This window comes from Salvelinus sp. IW2-2015, linkage group LG3, assembly GCF_002910315.2.
Source record: "Salvelinus sp. IW2-2015 linkage group LG3, ASM291031v2, whole genome shotgun sequence".
Lineage (NCBI taxonomy): Eukaryota > Metazoa > Chordata > Actinopteri > Salmoniformes > Salmonidae > Salvelinus > Salvelinus sp. IW2-2015.
Window position 1 is genome coordinate 17,895,611 of NC_036840.1, and position 13,578 is coordinate 17,909,188.

Sequence of the window (13,578 nt, forward strand, 5' to 3'; positions counted from 1 at the left end):
AGACGGGTGCTCTGAAACAGTTGTTGTGGTAACATTCTATTGAAATGGATACTTGCATAGAGTCTTATGTTTTACTATCCAATACATATTTTCTTTTAAAGCCACGTTAGACCAGCTCAAATAGACAGAAGCGTTCTACAGTGGTTCATCCTGTAAAAGTTGCGAATTTACACCCCGCGACATAGAGGTACCCAGCTTCATTGCTCCAGACCACCACAAGGGGGAGTTAGAGCACTCATTATGCATTTGTGTGTCTCAAGGTGTTTATATGACCAATCATATAAAGTGGTTCCAATGACAAATTTGACGCGGGCCACCCGTCCCTGGTGACTTCAGCAAAGATGGCTAACAAAACATTACGGGGAAGCAAATGTATGTAGTTATAACGGCATAACGAGTCATGCAAAAACATTACCATTAAGAGGAATATGTTAGTTAATGTAGAGCCAAACAATTGTGCTTTTTTTTTTTGTCAAAGTTTTATTTACGAAAATCGCTATTTAGCAAGTTTTTTTCAGCCACATCCAATACCAGGTGTATCAAACTCATTCATTATAGCAGACAGGGAGCAGGTTTCGAATCCTCAACATTCTAGCCCAAAGTTCAGCACGCTATCGACTGCCCAAATGTATTAATTGGTGTTGGGGCCGATTGTGGCTAAAAACACTTTGTCTATTGGAATCTTTAACGTGGAAAGAGGAAAAAGTATTATTATTAGTTTTTCACAAGCATAGCAGGATGGGCTATTAGCTGAACAATAGACTATTCAACCTTTACTAAAGAATTGTATAATAGCCGAGCTAGGCTTTATTTACAAATTAGTGAGAATGTCTCACCCCATGTTCAAGAATTGCCTTTTTCTCTCACACTAGGTTAAATGAAAACTAAATCTCCAAAATGTTGTTACTTTTTGAACAAAGCGATTTATTATTAATTAATTTAGAATGATATAAAAGCCCCTTAGGATCTGTGAAAATATCTGAGAATATCTAATGGAAAATGCCCCTTAGATATTCATATAGTCCTCCAATCCTCTAAATGTAATTATTGGCGGAGAGTCACATCAACTATTTTTAGATATACTGTTAAAAATAGTGTAGGTCTTATTTATTTAAGGAGAATATTGAAGTTAGAAGCAAAAGCCTACAACTATTTTAGCACTGTTTCGTGCTGCTCTGAGACAAGCACGACACTCTGATTCTTTAGCTAAATAGCCCAGTACTGTACTGCCGGACATCACATTGTACAGCTCCACATTTTCCGTTCCATCCTAGCAGAAACTCAGAGAGTTTTTGGTTATTTATGGAATAGAAACATGATAATATTAATCTAATTAATTAAGCAAGTACCAGTCAAAAGTTTGGACTACTCATTCAAGGATATTTTTACTATTGTCTACATTTCCTATTAGCAGGACAATAGACTTTTTATAACCAGGCTACTGTTGTGAAAATCCCTCAACTTGCAATGTATTCTTATGTGAACTGTAACTCAGCTAAATCTTTGAAATTGTTGACTTGTTTTTGTTCAGTGTCTACATTTCTCAAGTCTTCTTTGCTACCTGGACAACTTGGTCTTTGCACCCACTGAGGAAATGGCTCTGCAGCATCTTGAAGTTGTGTTTAGCCGTCTACGTGCCAACAATCTCAAACTAACACCCAAGAAATTCCACAGTGAAATTACTTGGACATATCATTAACGAGAACAGTGTGCCGGTGGACCCTGAAAAGGTGGAAGCCATTACCAAGATGAGCCAAGCTCAGCTGATGAAAGTGGACTGATGCACTCACTCTGCGCGGAGCCTGAAATCCTTCTTGAGTATAGTATTATATTACCAGCATTTTATTCCTAACTGTTCTGCCATAGCCATGCCCTTGTTTGCACTCAATGGGGGTCAAAAGAGAAGCAGAAGAGATGGGAAGAAGGGCAACAGTGGGATTTTCCGGAAGTTAACAATCGGATTGGACAGGAGTGTGTTGTTACATTCCAGAAGCTGAAGGATGCTCTTCTGAACTGTCATGCTGCTTCACCCTGATTTTGAGAGGCTGTTCATTCTCTTCAGGGACACCTCTTTGGATGGTCTCGAAGCTGTGCTTTGTCAAGTGCCTGGAGCTGAAGATAAAGCAAGTCCCATACAGTACCATTCGTTAGCAAGACCCTGAGCAAGTAGCAGAGAAGTTATCCAGTACACAGACTTGAATTTCTAGCACTGAAATGGAGTGTGTGTGAGATATTCAGTACTGGCTTAAGGGGCACGAGTTCACTGTCTGGACAGATAGTAACTTGTTAACATACATCATGATGAAAAAACCCAAACTGGATGCTTTTGAGCAAACTTTGATCTGAAGCGCATCCCAGGCAGCAAGAATACAGTAGCAGATGCTCTGAGCCGCGACCTCGTCGCAATAACGGTCGCCCAGAGACTGATGAGGGAGTCGTACCAAGCACTTCTGCGTGAGGCTGTTGGAATGGTGAATGATGATGTCCAAGATGCCTTCTGGTGAGTTCCATATCCCCAGGAGATAACCTCCTTGACCACTGCTGGGCAAGTTTAGTGAAGCGGTCAGTCACCACCAGAACATAAACTGAGTTCTTCTTACTGTCTTCCACTGTCCAAAAATCCAAACACACCAACTCCATGGGAGAGCAGGTATTGATGATCTCTGACGGGGTCTGGCCGCTGGCTCTGGAGTCTTTGTTAGAACGCATCTCTGGCAGCATCGTACATACTCCTTGATGTCTCTCTCCATTGCAGGCCAGAAAAACGTCTGTCTGGCTTGGGCTAGAGTTCTAGCTTGGCCTTGTTGTTCTGCAAGGTTGCTTTGAGTCTCAATGCCTCTGTTAAGATGTACTGGAAATGTATCCGGTTGTGTGGCTCTCCCTAATGACACGGTGCAGAGCTCCCTCTCTTAGGATCAAGCGGTCCCACTGCTTCATCAGTAACAATACTTTGGAAGAAACAGCATATCGGTCTCGTCTAGTGGGCCGTTTCTTGTTGAAGATGAAAGAGGTTATCTTATATCACAGGGTCGTGCAGCTGGAGATCTCAAAGTTCCTCATGTTCAGGCAAAGTATCAATACCAGGAGGAAGCAGCTGTTGGATGATGGAACAAAGCTGGATTGTTTGCATCTCAGTTGAGCATTCCCAGTCGGTGCTGACATACAGTATAGCTATCACTTCAGCAGCAGCCACTCAATGTTAGTGATTGCTGTTCAACAGTCTGATGGCCTTGAGATAGAAGCTGTTTTTCAGTCTCTCGGTCCCAGCTTTGATGCACCTGTACTGACCTCGCCTTCTGGATGATAGCGGGGTGAACAGGCAGTGGCTCGGGTGGTTGTTGTCCTTGATGATCATTTTGGCCTTCCTGTGACATCGGGTGGTGTAGGTGTCATGGAGGGCAGGTAGTTTGCCCCCGGTGATGCGTTCTGCAGACCTCACTACCCTCTGGAGAGCCTTACAGTTGTGGGCAGAGCAGTTGCCATACCAGGCGGTGATACAGCCCGACAGGATGCTCATGATTGTGCATCTGTAAAGGTTTGTGAGTGTTTTAGGTGACAAGCCAAATTTCTTCAGCCTCCTGAGGTTGAAGAGGCGCTGTTGCGCCTTCTTCCCCACGCTGTCTCTGTGTGTGGAACATTTCAGTTTGTCCGTGATGTGTACCCTGAGGAACATAAAACTTTCCACCTTCTCCACTACTGTCCCGTCGATGTGGATAGGGGGGTGTTCCCTCTGCTGTTTCCTGAAGTCCACGATCATCTCCTTTTGTTTTGTTGATATTGAGTGTGAGGTTATTTTCCTGACGCCACACTCTGAGGGCCCTCACCTCCTCCCCGTAGGCCGTCTCGTCGTTGTTGGTAATCAAGCCTACCACTGTAGTGTCGTCTGCAAACGTGATGATTGAGTTGGAGGCGTGCATGGCCATGCAGTCATGGGTGAACAGGGAGTACAGGAGAGGGCTGAGAATGCACCCTTGTGAATGCACCCTTAAAGCACTTCATGATGATGGAGGTGAGGTGAGGAGGTGGGGCGATAGTCGTTTAGCTCAGTTACCTAAGCTTTCTTGGGAACAGGAACAATGGTGGCCCTCTTGAAGCATGTGGGAACAGCAGACTGGGATAGGGATTGATTGAATATGTCTGTAAACACACTAGCCAGCTGGTCTGCACATGCTCTGAGGATGCGGCTAGGAATGCCGTCTGGGCCGGCAGCCTTGCGAGGGTTAACACGTTTAAATGTTTTACTCACGTTTGCTGCGGTGAAGGAGAGCCCACAGGTTTTGGTAGCGGGCCGCGTCGGTGGCACTGTATTGTCCTCAAAGCGAGCAAAGAAGCTGTTTAGTTTGTCTGGGAGCAAGACATTGGGGTCCGCGACTAGGCTGGTTTTCTTTTTGTAGTCCGTGATTGACTGTAGACCCTGCCACATACCGCTCGTGTCTGAGCCATTGAATTGCGGCTCTACTTTGTCTCTATACTGATGCTTAGCTTGTTTGATTGCCTTGCGGAGGGAATAGCTACACTGTTTGTATTCGGTCTTGTTTTCGGTCACCTTGCCCTGATTAAAAGCAGTGGTTCGTGCTTTCAGTTTTGCGCGAATGCTGCCATCAATCCACGGTTTTTGGTTGGGGAAGGTTTTAATAGTCGCAGTAGGTACAACACCACCGATGCACTTGCTAATAAATTCGCTCACCGAATCAGCGCATACATCCATGTTGTTGTTCGACGCTATCCGGAACATATCCCAGTCCACGTGATCGAATCAATCTTGAAGCATGAAATCAGATTGGTCGGACCAGCGTTGAACAGACCTGAGCACGTTTTAGTTTCTGTCTATAGGCTGGGAGCAACAAAATGGAGTCGTGGTCAATTTTGCCGAAAGGAAAGCGGGGGAGGGCTTTGTATGCGTCGCGGAAGTTAGTGTAACAATGATCCAGGATTTGCCAGCCCTGGTCACGCATTCGATATGCTGTTATTTATGCCTAGATAAGGGCGCGAACTTCGAGAGCGAGCTAAAATCAGAACTGCTTAAGCTCTCCGATGTCCAAAAGTCAAGAACCATGGCGTATCACCCCACGAATGCTTCAACAGGACTAGGCAGCATGCTCAGCAGTCTATCCCTGAAAGCCAAAGAAGGCTGGCCTGAAAAAATGCAGTCATTGACATTTGCCTAAAATGCCGCTGTTCACGAGACTACAGTTTTACTCCATTCTTTATCATGTTTGGTGGGGCCCCTCGGTTACCAGTGGATGTGATGTTTCGCAATGTTTTGGACGACTCCATTGTTGTGGATTGCAACAGTATACAGAGACTCTGATCAATGGGATGAAGCTATGAGTGTTGCCTAAAGACACACTAGCGAGCAACAGAGACGACAAGCTGGAGAGTACGATAAGAGTGTTAGAGGCATCAGCTTGTCCATTGGGGATCGTGRCCTCATCGACAACAAGGGTGAAAGGGGCCGCCGCAAGTTGGCTGACAAGTGGAATCCTGAGATATTCACAGTGACTTGAGTCAATCCACAAACTCACACGTATAGAATCCAAGACCACGATGGCAGAGAGAAGGTGTTCAAAGAAATCTACTGCTGCAGGTGAACTTCCTGCCATTTGAAATCAATGATTAGAGCGCACTTCGATGACAGTGATTCTGCAGTACCTTTGGTCAACGTAGATGCAGTAGAGTGACTTCTCCGAGCTCTGGACATCAGATGGAAATACAGGACCAGAAGAATCTCCCATGCCTAAGGAAAATAACTTGGAAAGCACCTCCAAGATCCTGGGGCTGACTCCTTCAAACCCTCTATTGAGTACTAATCTATGCCCAGCACCACCATTAGTCACCATGGCTCCTAGTCCAGTCTACTGTAATGCACCTGATAAAGCAGTCCAGTGGCAGGGGATCACACAAGGGCGGGGAGGTAGTTAAACTAGTCAAAAGACTAATTGAGTTAATCCCCACAGAAGGTGCAAGTTTAACATAGTACAGAAATACCTTTTGACCTTTTACATGTAGATATAGTGTAAGAGGCACTATGCATATAGGGGCAATTGAGGACCATCCTTCACTTGCCCTGAACCCTATGGGTAGCTTTGAGCTGAATTCAGAATTATGCCTTCAGCCTGGTAGACTCTCTATGTTTTGTTTTAGAAGGTTGGTGAAATTCAAGAGCGGTTAATGTAACAGTTGTTAAAATACTTTGAATTTCACCAGGTTCATATATTCATATAGAATGTTGATTTGATAGTATGCAGCCCCAATAGGGGAGCGCATACTTACGTTTTCACCCTGCGTGCTCATGCTCAAATCATTTTGATGCACTGTGAGAGGTAGGCATGCTTTTTCGGTTGTCTTCAGACAAGTTAGATGTAATAAACAAAAGTCATGACACAGTGTTTTGTTCATCAGAGGACTCTGATACATTAAAACAGACTGATCTCCGAAGTCCACGTGATCAGTCTCAATCAATCACACGCAGAGCTATGGCGGTGCAGTAGTACAGTACCGGCTGCAGCAGCACTCAGTTAGAAACAGCCATTGGTTGGCTACTTTTGAGTGACAAACTGTCACGTTCCTGACCTGTTTTCTGTTAGTTTTGTATGTGTTAGTTGGTCAGGACGTGAGTTTGGGTGGGCAGTCTATGTTTTCTGTTTCTATGTTGGTTTAAAGGGTGACCTGATATGGCTCTCAATTAGAGGCAGGTGGTTTTCATTTCCTCTGATTGAGAGCCATATTAAGGTAGGTGTTTTCACACTGTTTGTTTGTGGGTGGTTGTCTCCTGTGTCTGTGTCTATGTTGCACCATACGGGACTGTTTTCGGTTTGTTTGTTCGTTTRGTTTTATGTAGTCATTTTTCCTGTTCGTGCGTTCTTCGAGTCACATGTAAGTTCTTACGTTCAGGTTTGTCTACTCCGTTTGTTGTTTTGTTAGTTATATCAAGTATAGTTCGTTTTCGTCTTCGTCTGTTTTGTTTAATAAATAATCATGTCATCACACAACGCTGCATTTTGGTTTAATCCCTGCTCCTCCTCTTCGGATGAAGAGGAGGAGGAATGCCGTTACACAAACAATGCCATCCAAAGGTGTTCAATCGAATCACTCCACAGTGTATTGTGATAATATAAGGCAAGGCAAAGTACACTGAACAAAAATATTAACACAACATGACAAGTGTTGGTCCCATGTTTCATGAGCTGAAATAAAAGATCACAGAAATTTTCCTGAGGAGTATTTCTGTTTGTAATGAAGCCCTTTTATGTGGAAAAACGAATTCTGATTGGTTGGGCCTGGGTCCCCAGTGGGTGGGCCTATGCCCTCCCAGGCTCACCCATGGCTGTGCGCCTGCCCAGTCATGTGAAATCCATAGATTAGGGCCTAATGAATTTATTTCAATTGAATGATTTCCTTCGATGAACTGTAACTCTGTAAAATCTTTGAAATTGTTTCCTGTTGGGTTTATATTTTTGTTCAGTACACATCACACCCCCTGGGGGCAGGGTGGGGACAGGGGCCAGGTCTGGGTATTGAGCAATGTGTCTTGCTTTCAATTGATCAACAACATCTCTGAATGCTATGTTGACATGCAATTTGAGTCCCGACACAGTGAACATTTGTACTGGTCACTGCTGTCCCAGTTTTCACTGATACAGTTCTTGCGAAAGGTGTGTCCACATGGGATGGTGACTGGCTCAGGGAACACATCCAGACAGATGGAGCACTGAAACTAATCTTCAGACAGGAGGCTTCTGGTGGCAGCCAGAAGAACAAAGACAAAATGTATTGTTGTTGTGATGTCTGCAATCCACCCCTAGATTTCAAAGGATCCCTAGGCTGGTATTCAATCAAAGGTGCATCGTTGAAAAGTGCACTGCACTTGACTTTCAAAGGTAATTTAAGTTTGAGCTGGCATTAAATACCATGAATGTGATCTCAGCAAACGTCAGGAATATTTTCTTTAAAAAGCACATTTCCAATGGCAAAATATGTCCATAGGAGTTGTGTGTGTGTGTGTGTGCTCACCTGGTTGTTTTTAGGATTAATCCGGCTCACAAGAATAGGAGAGTCAGTGGAATGGTGTGGATCGAGGAGCAGGTTCAACAAACTGAAGGATGCTTTCTCCACTTAACTTTTACTTCAGTGATGTACTTACCCCACCTAAGTCAAAGTACAGAAGACTCGTCATAAATGTTCTCTGTATTTTTACCAAKAAAAAAAAAAGATTTGTCACTGATTGACGCCATGTTCGATCAAATCATAGACAACAAATAGCTTTTCATTTTCATCCTTTGTTTTTGTTCTTCTCTTGGTAATAAATAGTTACTACTCAAGTTTCACGTTTTAATGTCACATGCACAAGTACAGTGAAATAAATGCCTTTCTTGCAAGCTCTAACCCCAACAATGCAGTAATCAATAACAATGTAATACTAAAATAACAAGGTAGAACAAAAACACACAATATATAAAAACATGAACACCACAATAAAGTAGGTAAGGATACTATATACAGGGTCAGTTCAGTACCATACAATGTGTAGGGATACTGGATCGATAGAGGTAGATATGGAGTCAGTATAAATGTATGTGCATATTACGTGTGTATGTGAGCAAATTATGGAGTGAGTGTTTATATGTGTGTTAGAGTATCAGTGTGTGTAGTGTGTAGGGCTCTGTGAGTGTGCATAAAGCCAGTGCAAAATTAAGAATAAAATATGAAGGTCAACTCAGATAGTCCATGTAGCCATTTTGTTAGCTATTTAGTTAGCTATTTAGCAGTCTTATGCCATGGGAATAGAAGCTGTTCAGGATTCTGTTGGTGTCAAACTTGATGCACCATTACCGCTTGCCGTCCGGAAGCAGAGAGTAGTAGTAGTACTAGCACTTTTCCTACGAAAATAATCTAAAAGTGCATAAAATAAAATATAAACTAGAAAAAGGAGTATAAGATTATGTAAATCCTTCATTTTTACCACCAGGGGTCAGTAGGAGGCTTTATCAGACTCAAAATCTACAAGTGTCTTCACTGACATTTTCAACCTGTCTGTAATACCAACTTGTTTCATGCAGACCACCACCATAGTTCCCGTGCCCAATAATGCCAAGGTAACATGCCTAAATGACTATTTCCTCATAGCACTCACATCTATAGCCATGAAATGCTTTGAAAGGCTAGTCAGGGTTCATATCAACACCATTATCCCAAACACCCTAGACCCACTCAATTTGCATACCGACCCAACAGATCCACAGATCACCCAAACTCTATTGCACTCCACACTGTCCTCACCCACCTGGACAAAAGGAATGCCTATGCCTTCAGAAAGTATTCACATCCCTGGACTTTTTCCATATTTTGTTTTGTTACAGCCAAATTTAAAATTGATTAAATGTAGTTTTTTTGTCACTGGCCTGCACACAATACCCCATAACTTCAAAGTTAAATAATAAAAAATTATAAGCTGAAATGTCTGGAGTCAGTACGTATTCAACCATTTTGTTATGGCAAGCCTAAATAAGTTCAGGATTAAAAATGTGCTAAACAGGTCACATAAGTTGCGTACAATAATTGTGTTTAATATCATTTTTGAATGACTACCTCATCTCTGTACCCCATATATACAATTTTCTGTAAGGCCCCTCAGTCGAGCAATGAATTTCAAACACAGATTCAACCACAGACCAGGAAGGTTTTCCAATGCCTCGCAAAGAAGGGCACCTCTTGGTAGATGGGGAAAAATAAAAGAAAGCAGACATTGAATATCCCTTTGAGCATGGTGAACTTATTAGTTACACTTTGGTAAAAAAAATGTTTTATGGCAATTCAATACAAAACGGTATTTTTTTTTTCATGGCAATTCTATACAAAACTGTATTATCAGTGCAACCTTCCTAACTCAGTTGCTGGAGAAGAAGGAAACCGCTCAGGGATTTCACCATGTGGCCAATGGTGACTTTAAACAGTCACAGAGTTTAATGGCTGTGATTGGAGAAAACTGAGGATGGATCAACAACAACATTGTAATCCACATTACTAACCTAATTGACAGAGTGAAAAGAAGGAAGCTTGTACAGAATAAACACACACTCACACAAACACCTGAGAGGTAGGCACAGCTTGTCCCATGAATTAATCACAAAAATTGAAGATTAGCTGATAACTACGAAACAAACATTCTGGATAATATAAAGAATCTGGAACTATTTATTGATCAACTATGTTTCCAGAAGATAGAGCATGGCTTACACACATGAGCGAGCAGTTAAAAAAAATGGATCTATAGCCTGGGCTACTGGGGGAGGTTGAGGCCTTAAAAACAGGAATAGATCACAATAATAAAATGATGGAAGAAATACAAGCGGAAAATAAGATATTGAAAACTACCGTGGACTCCCTAAAAGACACTACAGAGAGGCTACGGTATGATAATAAAACAATAAAACTCAAATTACTTGATCTAAAGCGCAGAAGTATGAAAAATAATATTGTTATAATAGGAATAAAGGAGGATGAAAATGAAAACTATCAGTCAACGGAGGAAAAAGTCAAGGTGTTCACAAAACGTAATCTCAAGATGACGTATGAACAGGTGGAAACAATTGATTTTCAAAGAGCTCACCGTTTCGGTGTCAGAGCAGAGGGAAGGCCCCGTCCGATCGTAGCTATGCTAACCCACTACAAAATTAAAATTGCCTTGTTAAATCAGGATAGGGAATATAAGAACACTCCATTCTCTATTAAGGAACAATTTCCTCATGAAATAGTGGAGATATGACGTGCCCTGTACCCCACTTTCAAAAGGCTCTGAGCAGAGAAGCAGAATGTTCGTCTTGTGGTCAATAAATTATATGTAAACAACCAAATGTTCAAGGACTCGAAGATTACAATGTGGCTGTGAGTGATAGCTACCTACTCTTGAAGTAGTCCCCGATACATATTTGCATTGTATTACACAGTACAAATATGGTTTAATTCGTTTTTTACAAAACATTTTTTTTGCATTAACAATTTTTAAATGTATTTTTATTCATGCAGTATGGAACCGTGGACTTAAAATAAGGTTGGACTTATGGTAATGCAGAATGGGAATGATGAACTTACCCTTTTTCTATTTAGGCAATAAGGAACTTTGGACTATATGGACATAATATCAGGTTTTGATTTAGGGTAAGGCGAAGATGGGTAAGGCTGACCTTTTTTCTTTATGATTTTGTATTTATTTAATTTGAAGATTGTAAATCAGAAATACCAAAGTAGTTGTTTTAGTTACTGGATCAGTGGTTCCCCCTCGGGACGGTTAGAGCTAACGTAGGCTAATATGAGTTTAAGAAAATTTCCCAGGACATAGACATATCTGATATTGGCAGAAAGCTTAAATTCTTGTTAATATAACGGTACTGTCCTATTTACAGTAGCTATTACAGTAAAATAATACCATGCTATTGTTTGATGAGATTGCACAGTTATGAACTTGACAATGTATTAATAAACCAATTAAGCACATTTGAGCAGTCTTGATACAAGATTTTGAACAGAAATGCAATGGTTCATTGGATCAGTCTAAAACGTTGGACATACACGGCTGCTATGTAGTGGCCAAAATCTAAATTGCGCCTGGGCTGGAATAATACATTATGGCCTTTCTCTTGCATTTCAAAGATGACGGTACAAAATAAATACAAAAAAATGCATGCTTTTTTATTTGTTTTATCTTTTAACATATTCTCCAACATTAATTTAACATTTACACTAACTTCAAAGTGTTTCCTTTCAAATAGTATCAATAATATGCATATTCTTGCTTCAGGTCCTGAGCTACAGGCAGTTAGATTTGGGTATGTAATTTTAGGCAAAAATTTAAAAAAAAAGGGCAGATTCTGAAGAGGTTTTAATATGATATGGCCTAATTGTAGAGGTCGGGTATATTATGACTTAAAAGCTGCTATATAGTGCGTCCCTTGTTCGCCGATGTGAATTTATCTTATCATGGGACTGCCCATATTTCCCTCTGGCCAACGGCAATTGGCGGCCAAGGGTTTGCCTTAGGACGCAAAGGTGCGTCATGACGAGTCAGGGAAAGGATCTGATGGTCTTAGTGACAACAGACCTAGATATGGGGGGGTTTTAGTGGGTGGAATATTAGGACATTTGGAGGTTTACAAAGTTGCAGCGTGTTTTAGTGGGTGGAATATTAGGACATTTGGAGGTTTACAAAGTTGCAGTGTGCTTAACAGTGCAAATTATTAGCTATATGGACACTTAATCATCATGGTGCTTTTTAATGGTAAGTTAACAAACATTGGTTGTGGTAGGTATAATTGAAACGTAGGTACCATTATGGTAAGTTGGGAAATAAGTATAGCAAGTTTTAATTGTAATGGCTTAGCAGATCATAAAAAAMAGGAAATGTTTACATGGCAAAAAGAGAAAGCATATAATATCTATTGTTTACAGGAAACTCATTCCACAAATATAGATGAGGTTGGGTGTAAAAAGGACTGGGAGGGAGAAATATTTTTTGTCATGGGCAAAGAAACTCAAAAGGGGTGATTATACTAATTAATACAATTTTTCATCCGATTGTGCAAACTGTGCAAACAGATCCGCAATGAAGATGGATTATTTTAAATAATCAAGGCTGTAATCGCTGTCAAAGTTGCTTCAACAAAGTACTTAGCAAAGGATCTGAATACTTATGTAAATTTGATATTTCTGTTTTTATATTTAATTTGTTTGCTACATTTTCAAAAACCTGTTGGTCATTATGGGGTATTGTTTGTAGATTAAGGAGGAAAAACAACAATTTAATACATTTTATAATAAGGCTGTAACGTAGCAAAATGTGTAAAAAGTGAATGGGTCTGAATACTTTCCAGAATTAACTGTTTATACACTACATGATCGAAAGTATGTGGACACCTGCTCATTCCAAAATTATGGGCATTAATATGGAGTTGGTCCCCCTTTGCTGCTATAACAGCTTCCACTCTTCTGGGAAGGCTTTCCACAAGATGTTGGAACATTGCTGAGGGGACTTGCTTCCATTCAGCCACAAAAGCGTTAGTGAGGTCGGGCACTGATGTTGGACGATTAGGCCTGGCTCGCTGTCGGCGTTCCAATTCATCCCAAAGGTATTTGATGGTGTTGAGGTCAGGGCTCTGTGCAGGCCAGTCAAGTTCTTCCACACCGATTTCGACAAACCATTTCTATATGGACCTCGCTTTGTGCACGGGGGCATTGTCATGCTGAAACAGGAAATGGCCTTCCCCAAACTGTTGCCACAAAGTTGGGATCACAGAATCATCTAGAATGTCATTGTAGGCTGTAGCGTGAAGATTTCCCTTCACCGGAACTAAGGGGTCTAGACCAAACCATGAAAAACAGACCCAGACCACTATTCCTCCTCCACTTTACAGTTGGCACTATGAATTCYGGCAGGTAGCGTTCTCCTGGCATCTGCCAAACCCAGATTTGTTCGTCGGACTACCAGATGGTGAAGCATGAATCATCACTCCAGAAAATGCGTTTCCACTGATCCAGAGTCCAATGGCGGCGAGCTTTACACCCCTCAGGTCGACGCTTGGCATT